Raw genomic sequence first — 22558 nt, 5'->3', positions numbered from 1 at the left:
GGGAGTGCCATTAACTCCAACCTATGTTCTGAGTGTTGTCACTCCAATCTGTGATTTTGGTCATTCTGCTCTCATGATGTACTGCTGGTGAAACCTGTAAGTGTATGTAATTGAAATCAGCACATGGTCATTGTATGCTGAGGCCTGTTAGTGTACAGATAGTAGTTGTCCAGTACATATCTACCTTGCAGACACAGAAGGCCTCTGAGGCAAGAAAAATCCTGCCACGCAGAATTGTCCAGCTAATGAGCAGATCCAGTACCACAAGTCTCTCTTTACTTATTTTATCCCAATCCCCATTCCACCGAAGAATAGCTTGTGCTAGAATGTTTTGCTTCCTTTGGCATGTCCTGTCTTCAGGAGGGAAAAGAGGTCCGGCTATGGATCCAGTGTCATCTCTGCAGTTGGGACTAGGTGAGTGCATGACAATTTGAGCTGGAGGGAAATATTGAAAGCCAAGTCAAAGGGAACAAATCAAATGAAATGGCAAGAGATGAGAAGTATAGAGACAGGCATAAAAGACAGAAAGAGTGAAAAACAAAGAACGTAGTGAAGAAAGAAGAGGGTATGATTCGAGATATAAGTAGCATTAGATGATAAGGTGAAGGGAGAGTGAAAGTAGGAAAAGGAGGGAAGAAAAAACGTACAGGAAGGGAGGGTTGGAAGAGTTAGGGAGGGAAAGAGAAATATGGCATTGATTACAGATCAAGACGGACAACAATCAGGTAGGCTTTTCATTTTTATAGGATTTGGAGAAGGTCTGCTTTTCATTTGAAGTCTTGAGCTGAATAGATAGGGCTGCATTTGAGAAGTAATTAATGGGAGTCCAGTGTGACCTGAACTTATTTGATTTGAAACTGAAGACCTTTCTGCTCTTTCCTGCGAAGGGTTTTAAGGCAGTAGAAAGGTACCCCGTGCATGTGAATTGCTTGAACATGATACAGACTAGCTTGAATTACATTCTGGTTTTGGTATGATAAACTGTTGCAAAATTTCATTGTGCGGAAAATGAGCCTGGCAGCAGAGTTCATTAGGAATTTAAACGGTGGAAAAGTGGACTTGTAGAAACTTATCAGTACAGAGTTTCTGTAATCCAGTTGTGATATGGCAAGAGTGTAAAGAAAACGGTGGAATTTGTTTTGCTTGAAGTAGAGGTTTTCATTTTTTTAAGGAAAAGAGAGACGCTTTTGAAGATTTTAGCGAGATGTGGTCAAATCAAATGTCAAGAGAGTTAACCTCAAAGACCAAAGTAGGAGTAAATCCCACAGTAAAATTAAGAAAGGGAAGTATGAATACATTTTGATTCCTTGTCAAGATGAAGAATAAATTCAGTCTTGTAGGGGTTTAGTCTAAGCAAGTTGTTCCGCATCCACTTGCGGTGGTTGGAAAAGCATTTTTTAGTACTCAGACATCGCTCAAGGAGGAGATTTTCATGTAAATTGTCAGTGTGCTGTCATATAAGATCAAACCTGGTAGGTGTGCTGTGTAGAGCATAAAATGTTAAGAAATTATTCTTAAGGTTTGCCTTTGAATAGATCGATAAGTGCATGCAATTTTTACACGCCCCAAAATAATCACTGGCGACACAAATAGCTTGCTAACCACATATCCAGTTTGAATCTCTTGTAAATAAGATGAGTGATACAAACCATTACCAAACACAAGGAACTGCACATCATGATTTCAGATCAAAGCCACCATGTAGCATTAATAGTGCTTGAGCTACCTGAAACACACAGAGATTATATACTATGACAATATATTTAAAAGAAAATTTGTTAACATCTGTGTTAAGATTTTCATGTAATGTATTCCCTTTTACCGTTTTTTATTCAACTTCTATAATGACCAACTGAATGCACAATGGAAAAGCACCAAATCCAACTCTAGATGTGTGCCCACAATATCCAGATTAGCTCTGCCTGGCAAAGAATCAAAGACTCAGGCTTGAGCTTTGAGGCACCGACGGACAGAGCGGGGCCTTGAGAAACCTGAGCACGGTCCAGGTGAGGTGAGGTTCAGTCCCCGGTCAAGCTGGATGTACTTATGCATCCACTGACATGGAGGATTAGCATACCACAGGTTGTATTTGTTTCAACCTTTGACTATTTGGTTATATTTATTATTTACACCATTTGTATAGCAGTAGCAATACACTAAGAGCACAGGCCCTGATGAAAGCCAGAGGGACTTTTTTGCCCTGATAGGCAGAAACATCTTGGCCTTGTTTAGCGACAGATATTTGTTTCCACTGTCGCCTGCACTGTTCTGTTTTTAATTAGGGGGCATGTCCTTTGCCTAATAAAGATTTTTTAGGACATTCCACTCTATTTTATAATCACCACCTTATTGTTTGCACTGCGTTTTCACTACTTTTCCAACCATCATTGATCGGCTGTCGCATGGCGGTCCATTAGTGCCGATGGACTTGAACCTGCTCCACTATCAACATCGTGGTTAAATGGTCTCGATGATCAAGGGACCTACCACGTGATATTGGTGAACCATATGATAGGACTGATCATTATGTTCATTTGGATGGTTATCCACTTTTTAGCTTTTGGGCTTGAGTAAATTGGCACTGTATGTACGTAAATCCATGCACACAGACCCATTGTAACACTGCATTGTTACTCTATAGGCTACCTAGGGTGACTAGGGCACCAACGCACAAGCTCAATTGGAGTTCAGGTTAGCTGGCCACACGCCATGTTGCTTTAGACCCCCTGTGTTCCTTTTGTGGATCATGTATTGAGCTGGGGACTTAAACCAGGAGTGGTCTTTAAATATTTGTATGTCCCTGTGACCCTCTCCTCCCCGTCTGTTTTGAAAAGAATCAAAGAGTCAGGGTAGGATTGAAAGGTGCGCGATCCATATTTACTAAAGGAGCATGAAAATGTTCCTTTCGTAATTTTACAAAAATAATTATTGTGAGAATGGGCTTTGTCAAGAATGTGATAAAAAACCTTCCTTTGTCCCACAATACAAACCAACTGCACCACTGAACAGAAGGACCCTTGATGTAAGCTTTGAATTGAGTCTAACCATCTACCTTAATACATTTCAGTAATAAAAGGCATTTCTTTTCAAATGCTAATGATTTAAACCATGATAAGACTATCTCAAACCAGTCACTGGAGCCCACGAGAGATCTCATAATCACACGCCAGGCCTACTGAAATATTGGAGTACAAAGTCATACAATGCTAATTCACAGGCTGACCTGAACAGCCAGGCAACCAGAGCTTAAGAAACCAATACACAGGAAACCCTCCATAACACACTCTGTTGGACCCGAGTCAATTCCAGAATTGAAACAGGTATTCTGCACCATGCACAAAACCTTAGTTTCAGAATATTGCTCTGCACTAATCAGATACCGAGATCCTTTTGTCAATAAACTTGTAGACTAAGTTAAACTATCAAACGCAAAGGAGCAGATAAAGGCAGCACTGTGTCCCAAAACTTGAAATACCTAAAACCCAATTCTGCCCAGAACCAATACCACTTCTGAGAGGGAAGACAAAGGTTTTCAGTGCAGCAGGGCGGCAGGTAGTGGCCAAAGGGGGCTCAGAGGTGACTTGTAATAGCCTTATAATGTACAATAAGTAGATGATACTTCATTTCTCATAATACATGGACACACCATTACCTTTTCCTCAAACTGCCTAAATCCTTAGGGTTATATTTATGAACCTGTTTGCGTCACTCTTGCACCATGCAACGTGAAGCAAGAGCGACTCAAACCATGTCATATTTTTGAACCCCTGCAAAGCCACTTTGAGGTTTCTCACCAGCCACATACTTTTCAGTCCCTTGCTTGATGGACATTTCTACCTTCCGACTTAGTCACTTATTTGGTGCTTGGATCCTTCCAGCAGGGCTGTAGTCGAAGAGGACAGCTCGTGGCTGGATACTTTCTCCATGAGTTTCCGCTGAAATGGATTTGATGCTGTGGTAAAGCTGCGAGCAGGTGCAATCTCATTCTTTGGCCCAGCAGCAATGCACATTTACCAGATCAGCTCCAGAGGTCTTTGGTGCCAAAAGCCCGAGGATTCAGGATTTTTTAGGATGAGCATACTTTGATACAAAACAAGGGTCAAGGACCTTGGGGACAGCACTTGGGGGACAAAATCCTCTCCAGCTGAGACCAGCACCAGGGTCCAGGGCAGGTCTAGTAGGGACTGGTCAGTTGGGAAATTGCAGAAAGGACTTCCTGTAGCTTGTTGTGTTCCTGTAGCTTGAACAGAAGGACAGCCTTATGACCCTTGGAGTCCATTTCTCCTTCCTGGGTAAAAGAGGGAGAGCTTGTCCAGTCTTTTACGTTCTCCTCAAGTCACAGACAGCAGGTTCAGTCCTCTTTTGTTCTTCCACAAGTCCAGAATGTATTCTGAGGAGGCTACTGTGGGTACCACATTTATGCCTGGCACCAGCCTCTGTGTAGGGGTGACTCCTGGACCCTCCATAACCAATTGGGAAAAGGTTTCCAGGGCAGCCCCACTCACGTTTGCAGCACTTCTTGTGTGTCCAACTGCAAAAAAACTCCACAATGCCCTTCTCCGCCTAACCTCAATATGGCAGAACCTTTCTTCACATGTGCAGAAATCCTGAGCCCATACCCTGAGGTATAGCCAGGGAAATGAGCAACCCATCCCCTGTGCTCACTTTAAACCAGTTCTGGGGACAGCTCCTCTCCTAGTGGGGCTATGTGTTTGACTGGCTAGGGAGACAAAGGGAGGGAGTAGGTCCAGGTATTTTCTATCTCTGCTTGCGACAGGTAGGCCTCTTTAAAGTTTATTAAGTTCCTGGGCACAGTCCACATGGTCAGCATGCCAAAGGAACATAACACTTCCCCCACCCAAAGGAAAGGAAGTTCAGTCCTCAACAACGGAGCTATTCAGCTGCTGGCCTCATGCAAATGGGCATCCAGAGGCTTTAGGCAGAGAAAGGGGTCACTTCCTAAAATTCCTCTTCCCAAACATGTTATTAAAGATTCAACTTCACCAATGAATTGAGCTGGTTTTCTAACCAGATAGAACATTTATTAAATGTAATATGTTATGCCAATGCTTTCATATGAAACAGCCAACCTTGCTACAGCCTTTATGGCCTTTTCACTGTAAAAAACATGTTTAACATTAAACTTTCACACGTTCTAGTTTCAAAAACCATGCAGAGTGACTTATGAGCAGTCTGTTCAACTTATGGGTGACTTACTAATATTTAAAATGAAGGTTTAGACCTGTCAAAAGGGGGTTATTTTGATAGGTCATAATTGCATTTCAAGCTACACAGCCAGGCTGCATTCCGGTTTGTATTGTCAATGTTGTGGATGGCACAATGGGTGCTACAGCCCACTTATGACCATTAACTTGTACTAGGTACACTGTTGTACCATATACTAGGGACTTAGTGGTAAGATAAAGATGTTAATCAGAGGTATGCCAAATTCATCATGTTGAAAAGGGAGCACAGGCTCTTTACTGCTGGTTAGCAGGGGTAAAGTGCAGAGAGTTCTGCTGACTGCAAAATACAACCACAGGAAAAATTCTATGGGTAAACAACGCAAAAGATGATCCTTTCAAACAGAGGTCTACATTTATTGACCCAGTAAAATCTGATGACAGGAGGTTTGGAATTTATCTGGGGGATAAATACCACCTGGCATGCGTTCCCCCCTACAAAATGCAGAATTACATGTAGTAATATTTGCTTAATATTTTTGTCCACTACATTTTAGCAGGCTTGATGTGCCAAAATTGACCTACGAAAGACTGAGGGTTCGATTCTCAATGCACCTGCTAAATTTCTCATTGCAGGAAAGACCTTATGACATAGAATCTTGATATGTGCAGTAACTCCGAATTCTAATATATCCAGTAACAGAAGTTACTGCACACATAGGAATTCTAAGGGGTGGTTGTAATCTCCCCCCTTTTCTTGACAATACTCAAAACTCAGGGAGAGAATAAGAGAGGGGTCCAGATGTCCTAGCAGAACTTTAAGCTGCTCTTGATCTCCATCAATAATGTTAATATTTTCTACCAATTTAGACTACCTCCATTCCTACCACCAGTTCCAGGTCTGAAATGTCAAATGTGTACTCTACATCATTATCCTCATAATTGACATAGACCCTTATTTAAAAGTTGTAAGGAACAGGGTGATGTATTTGCCACACATTGTACACAACACTATCACAGGTGGAAGTATTTACCACATGTGGCAAATGCCTCCAATCCCAAGTTTCAACATGAAAATGAAGTTTAACATACAGATAAATTTTCTCTTTTGCAGTTTTATACAGTGCAACCTTGGCCCAAAGGCATCAGAATGCTTTACATGAGCACTAGATTACATTGCACAAGGTTAGATGTTTTTATAAACACAGGGAGATCTGGGCCAGATGTATGAAGCTCAAATGGGTTCGCAAACGAACTCATTTGAGCAAAATGGTATGTATGTAGCAAATTTCAGTGCAAAATAAGGAATCGCAAATTTGCCATTCCCTGCAATGTATGATACAAAAAAAATTGGTAATTGTCCCTAAGGAATCGCAAATTACCACCAACTTCAAGTTGGTGGTAATTTGCGAATTTCTTGGAAAATGCCCATTTTTGCATTTTTTAAAGTGCCTTAGGGCATGTATGTGCACCACATGTGCACCCATGCTTATTTCAGGGGTGCAACAAGGTGTCCTTTGGACACCCCTACACCCTTGAAATTATTCTCAATTAACGATTAGCAAATTGCGAATCGCAAATTGAAAATAATTTCACATTCGTTCCTATGGGCCTCCTGGCCCATAGAAATGAAGGGTAAATTATTCCTTAATTGCGATTAGCAATTTGCTAATCGCAATTAAGGAATTTTAAGAAATTACAAAAAAATAGTGAATTTATACATACATACCATTTTGCAATTCTCAAATAGCGATTCCTTAAAAATCGCTATTTGAGAATCGCAAAAGTATATCTTGATACATCTGGCCCTAAGTGATTTGTCCACAATCTCACAATAACGTAGTTCCCCAGGACCAAAATGAGCAGCTCAAGCCATTAGACCACATCTTCTCCCTTTTAATGTATATATATATGTGAGCCTGCAATCCATATATAAATTAAGTCTCTAATTTCCTTGTTACAGGTGAATTGTGACAACTATAGTTGCCAGTAACAAAGAAATGAGGTAGCTGCTCAACAATAATAATGTATTACAGTTTGGTTCTGACATCATAATGACTCCTGCCAGAGCCTGCAGCCAGAATGAAAGGCAAGGCACAGAGCATAATTACAGCTGCAGTTTAAACAAAAGAAAGTGATCAGAAGAAAGAAGATAATAATGTCAACAACTTTATCATTTGCACCCTTCTGGTAATTAAAGCAAAGGTGGAATCTGCATATTTCTGCACATTCTGGGCTTTTTATATTGACTGATACTAATATCTTTTTGGAACAAGTTAACTAAATGGTTTTGTTGCATTTCATTTTGCACTACAGAGTCTGCATTTCGACTTCATGTCTGCAAACATCCCATCTCTCTCATATGACAAAGCAACAGGGGAAACTTCCTGCACAAGAACAATCCTGAGAGGCCTTTCCTTTCTATGTGTGCTGCAGGATAGAAAGAGGAAAAAGAAAGGAGAAATAAAGATATTTCTCCGAGTTATGCGTCTCCTGGAGAGGCTCACGTTTTTGGTGCATTCCCAGGTTTACACAGTCTTGTAAATCCAAGAATGCATCAAAAACTATGGGAGTGGCCTGGGAACACCCATGCCATGCCCATAGAATACTTACCAAGGGCAGAGTAACGCAGCACAATGAATTGTGCTGTGTTGTGTTACTCCAAATTTTTTGGAGCCATTCAAAGCCACGCAAAGTGGTTTTGCGTGGTTTCTAAAATATGACTTACGGTTTGCGTTGCTCTTGCACCACGTTGCATGGTGCAACAGTGACGCAAACAGGTTCATAAATGTAACTCTAAGGATTTAAGCAGTTTGAGGAAAAGATAATGGTGTGTCCATGTATTATGAGGAAATTACCATCTACTTATAGTACATTGTAATGCATTACAAGTCACCTCTGTGTTCCATGACCTGATGAAAGAACTTGTTCTTTGACCTCATTCCTCTATATGGTCAGATAACTCATCGGAGGCTTGCAATATCCTTATAATATACAGCAGGAAGTATTTTATCAGATGTTTAATACATGAGAGCCTACAATCCGTGCATAAAAATCTGTCTCCAATTTCCTTAATGAAGTTGAGTTGTGACAACTCAAGTCACCTGTAATAATGAAATGAAGTAGCTGCTCAGCTGTAATAACTTAACACAGTTGAGTTCTTACATCTCAATGTGTGCTGCTTGACCAAGCAGCGAAGGAAAAAGGCAGGCTACAGAGCATCATTACAGTTGTTGTTAAAACGAGGACAAGTGAAACTGGCCTTTGCTTCTTCTGTATTATCCTTCTAAAAAGAATAAGTGATCAGTAGAAAAGAGATATTTGCATCTACTGTTCTCGTTTTTTTCTACATTGTAGATCACTAACAGAAGAAACAATCTGTTCACATTTCTACACAATTGAAGATATATTTTGTAAATCAGATTTACATTAAACTGATTCTAATATCATTTTTCAAAAATTGCGAACTGGTTTTTGGTGTGTTCAAGTTTGCAGTATAGGTCCTGCTTTTTATAGTTCATGTCTGCTATGAACATAAAAGAGCAAGACACCAAGGATTTAAGTGATTGTGGGAAGGTTGCTGGTGTGACAATGTATTATAAATTACAATATAATACCCTCTGCGCTACATTGAAAGGATATTGCAAGTCACCTGGAGTTCCACGACCTTATTAAATAACTGAGCTTTTGAACTAGTTCATTGTATGATTTATGTCGTCAGTTACTCGCAATATCCTTGTTATGTTTGCGTGGGTACTTTATCCCATAAATAACACATCAAATTCTGTATGTTTTTTCCTTTTTTTAGGGCCTTTTTCCTTAATAAATTTCGGCAGGCTTATCAGGGAAAAACTGGAAGTTCTAATAATTACCACACAAGTCCTGGATCAGTATTGAACCCTAAGATATAACGAAGGCCGTAGAGTTCGAACTCTCCCTTACTGAAAAATTAACATCTCTTTAACCACATGCAGTTTAATCTCTTCTCAGGGTGCCACCAACCACACCCATTTTTACTCATGAACCCAACATATGTCCTTTTGAAATCCAACTCAAAGGCCAAGCTTCCGACTCTTATCTAAAATAACCATACATAAATGTTATTTAATCTGTAAATACCAATAAAAAACATTGTAAAAAAAATATATTTATATATATATATATAATTTATGCTACGAAGTAGATGAGGGAATCGTGAGACAGTGGAAGCATATTCCATGGCAGGAATATAGTATTTTATTTCTCTTTTAACACGCTGGCCTTTTCAAAAACTCATTAGTTTAATTGCAAATGGGATTTGCAGCTGTATAGTCCAATTATGGAATTACTGTGACACTGACTTAGCACTTGACATTATGTCTGAGATAGTTTACTTACCAATTTACTTTCATTAGTTACACATGCCGTGTATTTAAACAAACGTGTAGGAATGGATGGGAATAAAGTATAATTTATATTTGCAGAACGCGAAGATTAATTCTTAGTGAAAAAAGATGTTCAGTTAAGTGAAACAAGGATCGCCATGCATCATCTAGCACATGTAAACAGCTTCCTCTGCATTCAGGTTTCTGATCAAGCATAAAGTATGTGGCATAATTCTATAGATATTTTATGTTATTTCGTCGTATTTGCTTAAATGGGAGATAATATCATTACACAGTTGAGTGCAGCCAGAAGAGCCTCTTCTGAATGGCTGTTTTTACAACACTGGTGTAGCTATTTTTTTCAAATGCACTCATGCCTTTTAAATCCAAATAGACTTGCCATGCCTTCTGTGGTTATTTAATTTCATATTTAATCTCAATTAGGTTTTTAAGTGCAAACAGTTGTTCTGCAGACTTAGAATTGTTTTGTAGCAGTTAAGACGCTCAGTACAGATTTGTCAGTGTCTGTATCTCAATCAGTATGTTATTATATAGAAGCTCAATCACGGTACCTCTCCTATAGGCTTAATAGTTCTGTATACAAGAAGGGGAGACCCTGACAGTCATCCCTGCTAGAGGACCAACTCCTGGCAGACCCTATGCGCTCTAAGTGCATCTCACTAAACAATTCCCCAGACGCATTAGTAAACTTGAGGGAGCAGTGGTAGGCCGATCTGGGGGACTTATAAGACGAGCAATGGCTTCAAGCCCTCCATAGCCCAAGGGAGGTCGCAATCAGGGCCCGACTCTGCCTGGTATAGTTGAGAAAATTTCATAGATCTTACTACTCTTAAACGGTCCGATACAGGTCCTAAAGGGCGGTATCCTCGTTGTGCCTATGGGGAGGTGGGCAGGAGGCCATCTTTTTTCACATTCCCTGGGCCTGTCCCCGAATTCAATAATTTTGGGTCCAAATAGTGACAGTTAATTCCCAGAGCCACGTCTACTGAGTTCTCGCTAGATGCCTAGGAACTATCGTTAAATATTTCAGTAGAGGAACCTAGACCGAAATATCCCGCCATACAGGTGCTGTTGGCTGCTGTGGTGGCCAAGTGCAACATAGCTAGATCATGGGTTAAGTCCAAACCCCCAACGGTGGAGGAATAGTTCAGACACTTGAAACCAACATTTCAAGAATGGTGAAGCATCTCCACACAGGAAGGTGGAAAGGCCAAGTAGGATAAGGCAGTGAACCCAAGCCGCTAAAGAAAGAGTACTTAATCAGCTATAATAAAATATTTCCCTAATCCATTCCTTTCACTATCCTGTCCCGCTTCCTCTCTCTATGTGGCAAACATTTATCAAGGATCCTTGGGCCTCTTGTACTACAACTAAAAACTCTTACCTCTGTATATACATTTATGAGGTAGGCTTCCTTTTGAGACCCCTTGTTAATGGCTATGATTGTGATGGAGGCCTGCGAGGGAGCACATATTTCCATCCTTGTAGTCACAATCACTAAATAGTGACACTGTTTTAAAGTTACTTTAAAAACAGTGTTGTTGAATCCGTGACAACATATCAGAAACACAAATATCGTGTGGACAGAATATTGTGTCAGAAATATCAAGAACAAGATTAGCGGGAAGGTAAGTTCAAATGGGTAAGCATAAATGTACTACTCTTAAATCCAGATCTACGTACCTTGAAGATATAAATATTGTCAAGGCATGTATATGTGAAGTTATATATAGTAAAACTTTACTTACCCATGGAACATGACCTTCGCGATATCTTGTCCTTGATCATTTTGACACATATTCTGTCCCACTATAATTTTATTTCCGATGTTTTGTCCAAACACTTGTGTTGTAATTGTGGGGATGCATGCAGTGGTCCGTGGTGGCAGTCTAACCCCGAATATCAAACTCCCACATTCACCAAGTGGAAGGGATCCCAGGACGACATATCCTACTTTCCAAATTGATGCTACCCCTTATGAGAGCCAATTTCTCAAAAATAGTAACTTGACACAGCTTATTGTGAATCACTAGGAGAAGGGGAACCGTTTTTTAAAACCAGTCCACCTATCAATTCACAAGGGGTCGTAAATTGTACTTTGTGAGAACTAAACACATTTTCCCCTTGCAAAGTGTACCCTTTGAAGACTGTGACTCCATGTTTTACAATCACAAAGCCTATATTTTAATGAATCGTAGGCTTTGTTTCCATTAAATAGTTTTGCACATTAAGCTGCTCTTTTCTTTATGACTACAAGACTTGCAGCTATATTGACTCCTAAGAACTGAGTACTCCATTTTTTTCTCCTTGCAACTTCCAGTCTAACACTTCACTTTTACAGCAGGGTCGTCATTCCAATCATTCCAACAAGCTGTCAACATATACCACTTCGTGTGCAATCCCTCCTCATACCTAGTTCCCCTGGATGACAAAAACTCAAAATTGGGAAGGATCACACTCTTAAAACAATATCCATATTCAAACACAATCAATGACCGTATACCCCCATCTAACTTGATTGCATGCTTATTCAGTACAAGCAAAAATGCATTTATCAACTTAATTTAGATTTCTCATTTATTTGACGACTAATACGTGATTTTGAAGAAGAGATGAACACAGAGAAAGTCTGTATATAGTAGGGGTGAGCATAACTCGAGGAACTTAGAGAAATGACAGCAAAATGACACAAAATTATGCTTACTTACGCAAAATGTACCTCACACTCAAAAAATTACCCGAGTTGTCTATTTGAATAAAAATTAAACCCCAAAATATAATTTCGAGTTGATATCCAGTTGCTCATGTCCAAATCACTGCCACTCAAATTCGAATTTGTTGTTCTACACTCAAAAATTATTACATTTAATGTGAGATGTACCGATCAGGTAGATTTTTTACCAAGCTTGGGTAAAAATTCTACCTGATCGGTACATCTCACATTTAGGGGCCAATTCCGTTTCTGGCAGGAAGGGCTCCAACCGTCCGTCGGAGCCCTCCTGCCCTCATCGGAATGTGCTGCTCGAATTCCTTTCGACCGAGCAGTTCTGATGGACTCGTTCAGCAAGGAATCCGACTGTTCTGAATGGATGCTCCCATTGAAAGGTATAGGCATCTGACTGAACTGGCTACTTGCAGGTCTGTAACTGTCGACAGGAGGTAGTTTGGTTATAGTTCCTGACCAATGGCGGACGACCCCGGTCCATCCAACAACAAAATCAGCCCCTAAATGTTTTATCTGAAACTACAAGATGTACCATAATGGCATAATCTAAAGTAATTTTGTTTCAATTTCAGCATGAAAAATTAACAAAGTTACGTCAATTACTCCAGCATAATTTAAATTTCGCCCACTCTGTAGCAGGTGGATTAAGATAAGAAAGACTCCTAGGCACGTGCAGTGAGAACTGCTGCCCAAATGAATTTGAGAGCACTGCAGCAATTAAATACATTGCAACATATATAACAAGTTGCTGGATAAAACAGAGCAATCCTGTAATTATGCTCTAAGTGCTATCCATGAGTCAAGGGGGCAACGTTCATGCACGTATACAGATTTAGAATCCAACATAAGGATTCATATATAAGCAAACTTGTATAATTCAACATATTTTGTAGGTTAAACTGTTGCATGGATGTAAGTTGACCTCTTTCAAGTATTCGTTAATCTTTCCTACTCAGACTAGTGCAGCGTACGATACACTGAGAAGAGGCGTACACGTAGAAACCAGTGTCCTTGCACTGTAGATCATGTGTGCCATCTTGCACTTTTTGCCAGAATCTGTGCTTTTCACTCCAGTGGACCCGACATTTATGAGCCCACTGGCAGTGCTCTATATGTGTGATGATTCAGTGAGCCATGGTGCATCTAAAGTGGCCTTCAGCCACAGTAGAGGGTGACTAGTTGCATATTTGCCTCACAGCAAGCTACCCACTCCAGCAACCTCCGGGTTCTGCACTACAACTGAGGAATTGTGGTATGTGAGTGTGTGTGTGTGTTATGTGGGATATGCACGGAGAACATGAACTGCATGAATGGTGTCCTCTCAAAAGTGGGAAAATAGAGCTTTAGTTCCTAACGGTTGCACAAGGCCTCTACAGATCAAGTGGCAGACTTTCTCTATATAATGTGTGATTTCAGGCTCTCCCATATCTTTTTAATCCCCACCGCCAATGCCTACCATTAAACAGAGTTCCTCCCTCAATTACCTCATCCTCATTTCCCTGCAACCTAGTAATAGTTGGCTAATGCATCACTAATAGTAACAGGGTGTCCATACATATCCACACCCCGCCTACATGATCCTACCCAGAATCACGAGGCAGCACTTCCTGCATATCCTAATGCAAGATCCCACGTTCTGCCCAGGTGCTGCTTCATCCTCTTATGCCCTCAGTACTGCCTCGTCCCACACGCCATCATTTCAAACAGATCGCTTTTTACAAGCTGAGGGTAACCAGACAGTTGTTTTATTTTTTTATTTTGTAAAGTATTTTATTGATTTTCCGAATAATGTAACATATCATGAATAACCCACCCTTTTCCCCTCTTCCACCCTCCTCCAGTTCCACCCACGGAGGTCGTGGGCCTCCTAGGATTCACTCGTCAATTTTCCATCCTTTCCAAATCTTCTTACATTTCTTTTTTTTTTTTTTTTTAATATTTTTATTGTATTTTCATTGACATCAATCAAGCTGGCGAACTCCCTTTGAAGGTCTCTGCTCCTTTGCAATTCTGGCAGGTTCTTCACCCTCTGTATTACTTGTGTTACAGTATTACTTAAGTATCCTGTTACAAATACTCATGCTAATGCTGAAGGGAGGCTCTTTGAGCAACTGAATAATTAAACCCAGTCAGATTTTCAGAAACACAAATAAATATCCAAACATCCGTCAGTAAAATTAATTGTGTGTAAATTCACCACGTGCTCAATCGTTGTGCTTGAAAATCTCACTGGAGCTTATTTTTCGGTGGGGTGACCAGCCTAGCTGTACTAAGCACACTAGAGTAGCTAGGATGCTATGGGCCCTGGTGCATGCAAGGAAAATGCCCCTTTTTACAGCTGTTGGGAGGTGAAATATAGCATTGTCAGGGTTCAATGGGTCCCTCGTGCATACATGACAACATTTTAGGAGAGGGACATGGGAGATTTAAAATAAAAAATCTGGAGAATGAAAATTCCCCATTGACTTCTATTGTAGAAAATGTAATTTCAGGCGGGAGACAGCTAAAATAAAAACATTTTTGGGTTGAGAAATCGGTAGTCTCCCTCCTGAACCGGGTCTATTGGCATGTAATCTCGTGCCTCAGGGCCCTGGTGCCACTTCACCTGCTGAACCAATTATACCCACACCCTAAGATCGGGATCTTTTGGGCTTTTTTAACTGGTCCCAAACAATGTCTGCAAACGACTTTGTACCCTTTTATATGACGCTCTGCCATGCCTCTACTCAGTGAGCAGAGCTGCACAATACAGTAACGCGCTACGAAAGTCAACCTGAAACCTGCCCACCCACAGCCAAATAACGAGAAGAGGATATCATGTAGGGATCAGGATTTCCCTGGCTGCAGAAAACTAATCTGTGCGCCATTTTCTCGAAGATGGCTCTCGGACTAAATTGTTTCACGGCTAGTGAAGGAACATTGCAGCAAGGAAATCAGCCACTTTATCTCTGCAAGAACAACAAATACATTGACTTTCAATTACAGAAAGTATGCAAACCAAATAATTCAGAGGAATAAGCAACGACTACATGCAAATCACAAGTTCAACTGAAGCGTGCTTTAGATGCTGTCAGGTTACATTTGCATCATAATTGATTTAATAGCTGAGACTGACAGAAATTAGTCTGCATGCTCGATTTATAATTGGTTAAGCACCTGTTTTCAGAAATAATTCCTGCTGCTTGTTCTAAACCATTTTCAAGTGATATTTTAAATTAAATGTATTTTTTATTTTATTTATGTCTACTTAACGCATTGCCAAAGGCTGTGTTTGCTGTTACACCATGCAGCAAGGGGTTCTGTTTGTGCATGGGCAAAAGAGCCGCATCATGTACCAATACGACTGTGCTGAACATAACAGGTCCAGTGTGGTCCTGGCCCATAAACTATGATATGCGTCTTCACAGAGAGGCAGGATTTTAAGGCAAGAAGGGTAGACATTATACTACGCAAACTTCTTGAGGCTGTCAAGCTGTAAGAAGTTGGGGTAGTGGTTGAGGGGTGGAATCCTTCTAAAGCAGAAACCACAATACTTCTCAGGATGAAGTCACCAACAAACCCTAAATTCACCTGGGCTCAACCTTCAAGATGCTTGGAACAGAGAGTAGTCATGCCTAATTCAGAGTCAAAGAGTAAAGTATGTATGCAACACTTCAAACAGAAACATAGTAAAAACACACTACAAAAGTATCCCACATCAGGTTTTGAACAATAGAGTACTTATTAATAAATAAAACAAGATCAATATGACAAAAATCCAATTAGCAGAACCGGAGATATTAAATTTGAAAGATTTCAGTAAAATAGCGCCAAAAGCATTAAGCGCTAACTTTGGATATCTGGTCATGCCAGACCAGGACAAAGTCGCAAATTCAGGCTGATCGCGATAGAGCAACAGGGACCCAGTTAGACCCAAGTGAACAGAGGACCTTAAATACTGGTTTGTGGAGTGTTGCTAGGATCTGCGTCGAAGATGTGTTGCGCAGACAAAGCAATACATTGGTTCCGAGATGCGGCGAGGCTGCGGTGCGAGGTCCTGCATCGTCATTGAGGATCAGTTCGATGAGGGTTTGCGATTCAAAGTCCGGCGTCGAAGATGCGTTGTGCAGTCGGGGGTGATGCATCTGTTCTGAGGAGCTGCAAGGCTGCAATACAAGAACCTGTGTCGTTGTTCAGGCTGCCGCAAATGAGGGATGCAAGGACCTGCACAGCGGCAGTTCCGAAGAGGCAGTGGGCTGCAAAGGCAATGCGGGTCTTTACGACTGGCACCAGTGGCAATGCAGCATTTATGCTCGGGTTGCGCCACGCAACTGAGGAGATACATCAGTTCTGCTGGATCCACAAAGGCTGGAAGAGCACCCTAAGCTCCCTTCCAAGGGTCTGGGACTGGAGTGACATCACTTAGCAGGTTAGACTAACAGATGGCAGAGTCCAGGTACTGCTTTCAAGGTTGCTGGAGTCTTTTGTCCCTGAGGCTCTACTCAAGAGGCCAGCCAACTAGCCCTTGGAGTCACTTTGGGGTCCTGGGTTCAACAGATGCAAGTCCAGTACTTCTTACCCAGGCAGAAGAGTAGCAGGCAGCAGGTCAGTACAGCAGGTCAGCAGTCCATCAGAGCAGCAGCTCAGAAAAATGATAGTCCTTACAGCAGTCCTTCATATATTTACAGGTCTAGGTGCGCCTGTGCGTCCCCTTCTATAATACAGATAGCGCTGGCGCACTTAATGCGCTAGCGCTACCTTCAGAGGGTGCTCCCTCATTTGCATAGGGGAGTGACCTACGCAAGTGGGGACTTCCTTTGACTCTGCACCATATTACAGACACGGGCGCAGAGTCAAAGAAGCCCCAGGAGGCACACTGACAGTGCGCCATTTAAAATGTGGTGCACTGTCAGTGTACCTCCTGACAGCACCCTCTGCAGGGGATAAAGGGGTCCCATGGACCCCACAGACATATCCTTGCAGGTGGGTGCAGTCACTGACTGCATGTGCCTGCAAGGGGATCTCTAATTCCCTGTGAAAGTGCAGGCGGGTGCCGCCTGCACATTGAAACACGGAGCAGCTGCTCCGGGTTTTCACATGAATGCGCTGCCCTGGGGGCAACGCAAGATCGCGGCTGCCTTGGGGGCAGCGCTTAGATCATGATAGGGCACATTGGCATTGTTTGTGCCCGGCGCACCTTTTGAAAGGTGTGCCTGGCACAAACAATGCCAATGCGTAATACGGCCTCTGATCTCTATTCTCCCTGAATTCTGCTTCCTTTCATTGTCTCTCCCACTGTGGCGATGTGAGCACCATCTCTCCTTAACGTTGGTCTTCTTCTTGCTTCACCAAGACCGGGCCCTTACATTTTGCCTTGATCCCTTGATGCCTGCTCTCTATATTTCACCCATGTTCACTTACTATGCATACATTCCTTTTTATTTTTTTTAGTTTTATTTATATCATAATAAAACATTCAATTGATCATAAAAAGGTGAAATATGGTGAGAAATATAAATCTCAATCACAATTTAAGAATGTCTCTGTTGCTGGATACCTCCGGTATAATCCTGCAATATAAGCACCTTCATGTACCCTATTTTCAGTGGCTTCTGCTTTCTGGCTGCCTGTAAAATAGTGTCCTGGTCCTAAAATGCAATCTCTTCTACACTATAGGCTTGGGAGTGCCCTGCGGAGGTAGACAGCATGCTGGTACATGTGCTCAATTGAAGGAGAGGGTCCCAAAAGCATCACAGCTGCCGTTATTCACTAGCTGACCAAATACTGATCCGTCAACATTCATAAGTGAATATGACAACTACATTCAGAATACAAAAATGTAAAAACTATAGGAGCATTAGTAGGGGTTGCAAGGGAACGACGAAACTCTGAACATTAAATCAGGTTTCATTAAACGCATCTTCTTTGTTTCTATGCTTGTATTGGACATTTTCCATAGTGGTAAATTCACTAATTTTGGCGATCCAGTCTTCTATTTTAGTATTTTCTTTGGACTTCCATTTTTTATATTTAACCTTTTGCCTGATGATAATGCTTTATTGATCTATTTTGTATTCCTTTGGATAACGTGCTCATTCTTTTCTTTCAGTTCAAGACAATCAAAAAATTTGCTTTTTCAAATTGCTTCTAACTACATGAATGTTTGACAGTATTTCCTTCTGTGATCTGTTAACTACCAAATATAGTATCCAATACCCATATATTCCGTAAATGTCCATTGTTATTTTACAAACAGCAGTGGTTTCAAAAGCCAATGTTTTTTCTCTTCCCAGTCCACCCCTCCCACCAGATCACCCACCCTCTTACATGCAATGCTATCTTAAGAACTCCATAATTTACGGAGCCCCCCTCACAATCCAAGGCAGAAATGAGAAGCTTTGTACCTAACAGATAAATAGAAATCGTATCAAAAATATTATCTTTTCGTTTATACTTGAATGCACATCGTTAACAACTGTAGTGGTACCATGCTTCGAAATTCGCTTCCAGGCTCCTCTTTTCAGAGCCCTGACAGTCTTGTCGCATGAACTAGGGCCCTCATTTACAATGAATTGGCGTAGGGCAGCACCACAAGTCTTTTTAAGTTCAAGGAAAGGTTTATTGAAAAGATTAAGATGATCATAAAAACAATACTTCTTGTAAACAATCAGTCTTTTTGCTGCGCTGCCCTATGTCAATTCGAATGGGCAGGAATTCACCACATTTACAATATACCGTGCATTCCTGTCCTTTCTGCTCACGCCCAATTTGGTACCTAGTACTGACGCAGGCACCCTTGCACCATGGTGCAAGAGTGTCTGCTTTGATAGGAGGATTGTTTTTGTGCCGGAAGGAACACCTTCCTGCAAACAAACAATCCATGGAGGCTTTTTTCTCTTTCGTATAGAAAAAACGAGATGTAATAAAGATATTTCTCCTCATCCCGCTTCCCCTGGGGAGGCATATTGTTTTGAGACATTCCTAGGTTTTCTAATTCTTGTAAATCTCAGACGGCTACAAGATCCTTCACAAGGACCGCATCAGAATCAGAAATCATTTTATTTGGTCTTGTTAAAATAAAGATAATTAAAGTAAAATAGAGTTCATAACAGTACATTATAGCATGGATTACAATCTCATAAAATGTCAGTAAATACACTTAAAACCTATATAATACAACAGATCAGAGCTTACATTAAATTCTTATGCATGAATATCAAGGAAAGAGAATAAAAGTGCAACTATTAATATGGGAGCTAAACCTTCAAACAGGAGACCGCCAAAGCACTCCCAAATTTCATAAACTAATATAACAGTGTTACATTCTGTGCGTAATCGAAAAATAATTCATCTACATAATTCCATTCAAAATGAGCCTTATAAGATTAAAATATATAAACTATAAAACTGGTCATTAATATCATTAAGAGTCAAGTGATCTCCTATTCAATATTGACAGACAAAGTTAGGACGCAAGGCAATAGCACACATACTTGTCAGACAACATTTGAAGGAAGTACAAGGCATGCGATATTCTGTGAATTTATATTCCCTAATTAGAGGGAGGATGTACTTTTTGCGAAGGACCATATAAAATTTACAAAAAAAGATAAGGTGCAAATAAGGTTGTTGGGAAGTTCTGTCTCATGGGCAAACTGGCAATGCATTTGTTGAATAGATACCTGTAAGGTGGCCCGTCATGCATGGAATAAGGTGTAATCGAAATCTTGCTAGGTTTGCCAGTCCCAAAACCTGTGCCCCATATGTGGCTACAGAAACTGCTCTCACTGAATAGATCTTGTGAATGGCCTCCAATGGCTTAGAACCTAATTTTTTCGTAAAAGAAAAAATAGCCAAAATAACTTTTTTCTAGCATAAGACATCTGTTGGCTACCATATTGGTCTATGTGGCCATGCTATTAAATAAAACACCCAAGTAAACAAATGCTTGGGTGATTTCAACTATTCATCCTGAGATATGAATGGAACACATCAACAAACCAAGGTGGAGGCATCACCATCGTACACAAAAGCACTCTCCACCTCACCACCCACTCGGAAGACTACTTAACCAACATGGAGCACTTTGGGGGGTGTGGCCAAGCCACAGACCGTAACGGCTGCGTAGGCTTGTAGCTCCGCCACTTATTCCCTGTGAACCACTTGTCCTGGCAGTCGTGGCGGCTATGCCGTATCGAAAAACGCTGTTGGGGATGTAGGAGGAGGAGGTACTGATGCCGACAGGAAAATTGGCCTGATTGCAGATCACAGCGCGTATTGACGCAGTACTATGGAGACTGGGCATGGTGCAGCCTGCAGCCTCAAGTGAAGCCTGGGACTCAAGTAGTGCACTGGCTGGAGTCGGGGTGTGGACTGTGGGGGCTGCTGCAAGCCTTGAACGTGCTGCAACATTTTGAGGTGAGTGGTTGCGGTGGGGACTAGGAACTGCCAAGAGTCCGACAGCGGGACACAGACGCTTCCCGGAGGCCCTGTGTGTGAGGGACCATGGGTGAGCCTGGGGACCGGTCGACCGGGAACTGTGGTATCCGCATGAGCTGCTCCCTCGCGACCGCGACCCTTCACAAGATGAGATGGTGAGGACCCCCTTCCTCTCCACCCTTCATTACTGGCCGTACGATAGCGGCAGGGCCCATCTGGGCTGAGATGGGCCCCACTGCGTCAGTGCACAAGTGGCAATGACTTGATGCTTGGGCCCCTTTTACATGCCCTGCACAGCATTGTGGATGTCCCCAGGGGCCCTGTGAGGATGGAAGAAGGGACACGACTGCTGCAGTGACAGAGTTTATTGTCGATCTCCCACCCTGGCCTCTTTGCACTTACTGTGCTGGTGGCATGGCCCTTCTCAGATTAGATCACATCAGGGGCTCTCAGGCAGCAATTTCAACAGGCAGATGCCGGGTGCTGTAGTGATGCCATATTGATTCCATTGCGGCTACCTTGGTAAAGTGGGTGGATGGCGAGCTTGTGTAGGGCCGACTACTGAGCAAATCCGTCCCTCGACCGGGGTCCACCTGACACTGCCCTGTAAGTCGTATATAAAGGGGCTGTCTTCACGGATTAGACCACCACAATTCAAAAGCTTGGGGCATGGGGCATAAAGACCCTAAACAAAGCACCTTGTCCTTCAAAGCACCTGGCACCAGTACCGCGATGCAACAGATCAGCATGGCGGAGGGAGAAGTGATGCACACAACTGAGGCGGCTGGACCAGACAACTTGTTGTTGGAATTGAGTGCAGGCTTCAGGGCACTGGACACCCGCTTTGATGCCTGGGTCAAGAGGTTGGAATCTATGGGGGCCTGGCTGGATCAGCAGGAAGGGCATCTGACCACGGCAGAGTGCAGAATCTCTGACCTGGACCACCAAGAAAAATGAAAGAATGGAGAAGTTCCTCAAAGCCATCACCATTAAGAATGAGGAATTAGAGGCACGTGGATGGATTGTCAGACAGCATAGACTCAGCATCGTATCCTACGCCGACGACACCCAGCTCATCCTCTCACTCATGAAGAATCCTAAAGACACCAGACTCTGCTTCCAGGAAGGAATGGAAAATGTGGCAGCAAGGATGAAAGACAGCTGCCTGAATCTCAACTCAGAGAAGACCGAGGTCCTCATCCTCAGACCCTGCACCTCCGCCTGGGACAACAACTGGTGGGCCCCTGCCCTCGGGACCCCTCCTACCCCTACACACCATACTTGGAACCTCTGCATCATCCTTGACTCCTCCCTCTCCATGACCCGCCAGATCAACGCTGTCACCTCCACCAGCTTCAACTGCCTGCGCATCCTCCATAAGACTTTCAAATGGATCCCCCCAAGTGCAGAAGGACCATCACCCACGCATCAATGCAAAAAAAGCCAACTGGGGTGGCAGAAGCTTTGTGGTAGGAGCAGCCAAAGCATGGAACGGCCTGCCATTGCATCTTAGAGGCATAACAAACTTATTTGCCTTCGGGAAGGCTTTGAAAACCTGGCTGTTTTCAGCATAATTTAATTTCCGTTCCTCCTTTTGTTAGTTTTTGGCCTCTGTAGGACTTGAGTCAGGGCCAGGACACCTCTGGGTACCAGCCGCACTCTAAAATAGCAATAACATAACATAACAAAACCAGCAGACTGGACTACAGCAACGCCCTCTACGTCGGAATCAACAGAACGCTTCTACGCATACTTCAAACCATCCAGAATGCCGCACCCAGGCTCGTCCTCGGGACATCTCGTCACGAACACATGACCCAACACCTACGAGCACTCCACTGGCTCCC

The sequence above is a fragment of the Lissotriton helveticus genome, chromosome 8 (assembly GCF_964261635.1).
Source record: "Lissotriton helveticus chromosome 8, aLisHel1.1, whole genome shotgun sequence".
Classification (NCBI taxonomy): Eukaryota; Metazoa; Chordata; class Amphibia; order Caudata; family Salamandridae; genus Lissotriton; species Lissotriton helveticus.
This window is presented reverse-complemented; position numbering follows the sequence as displayed.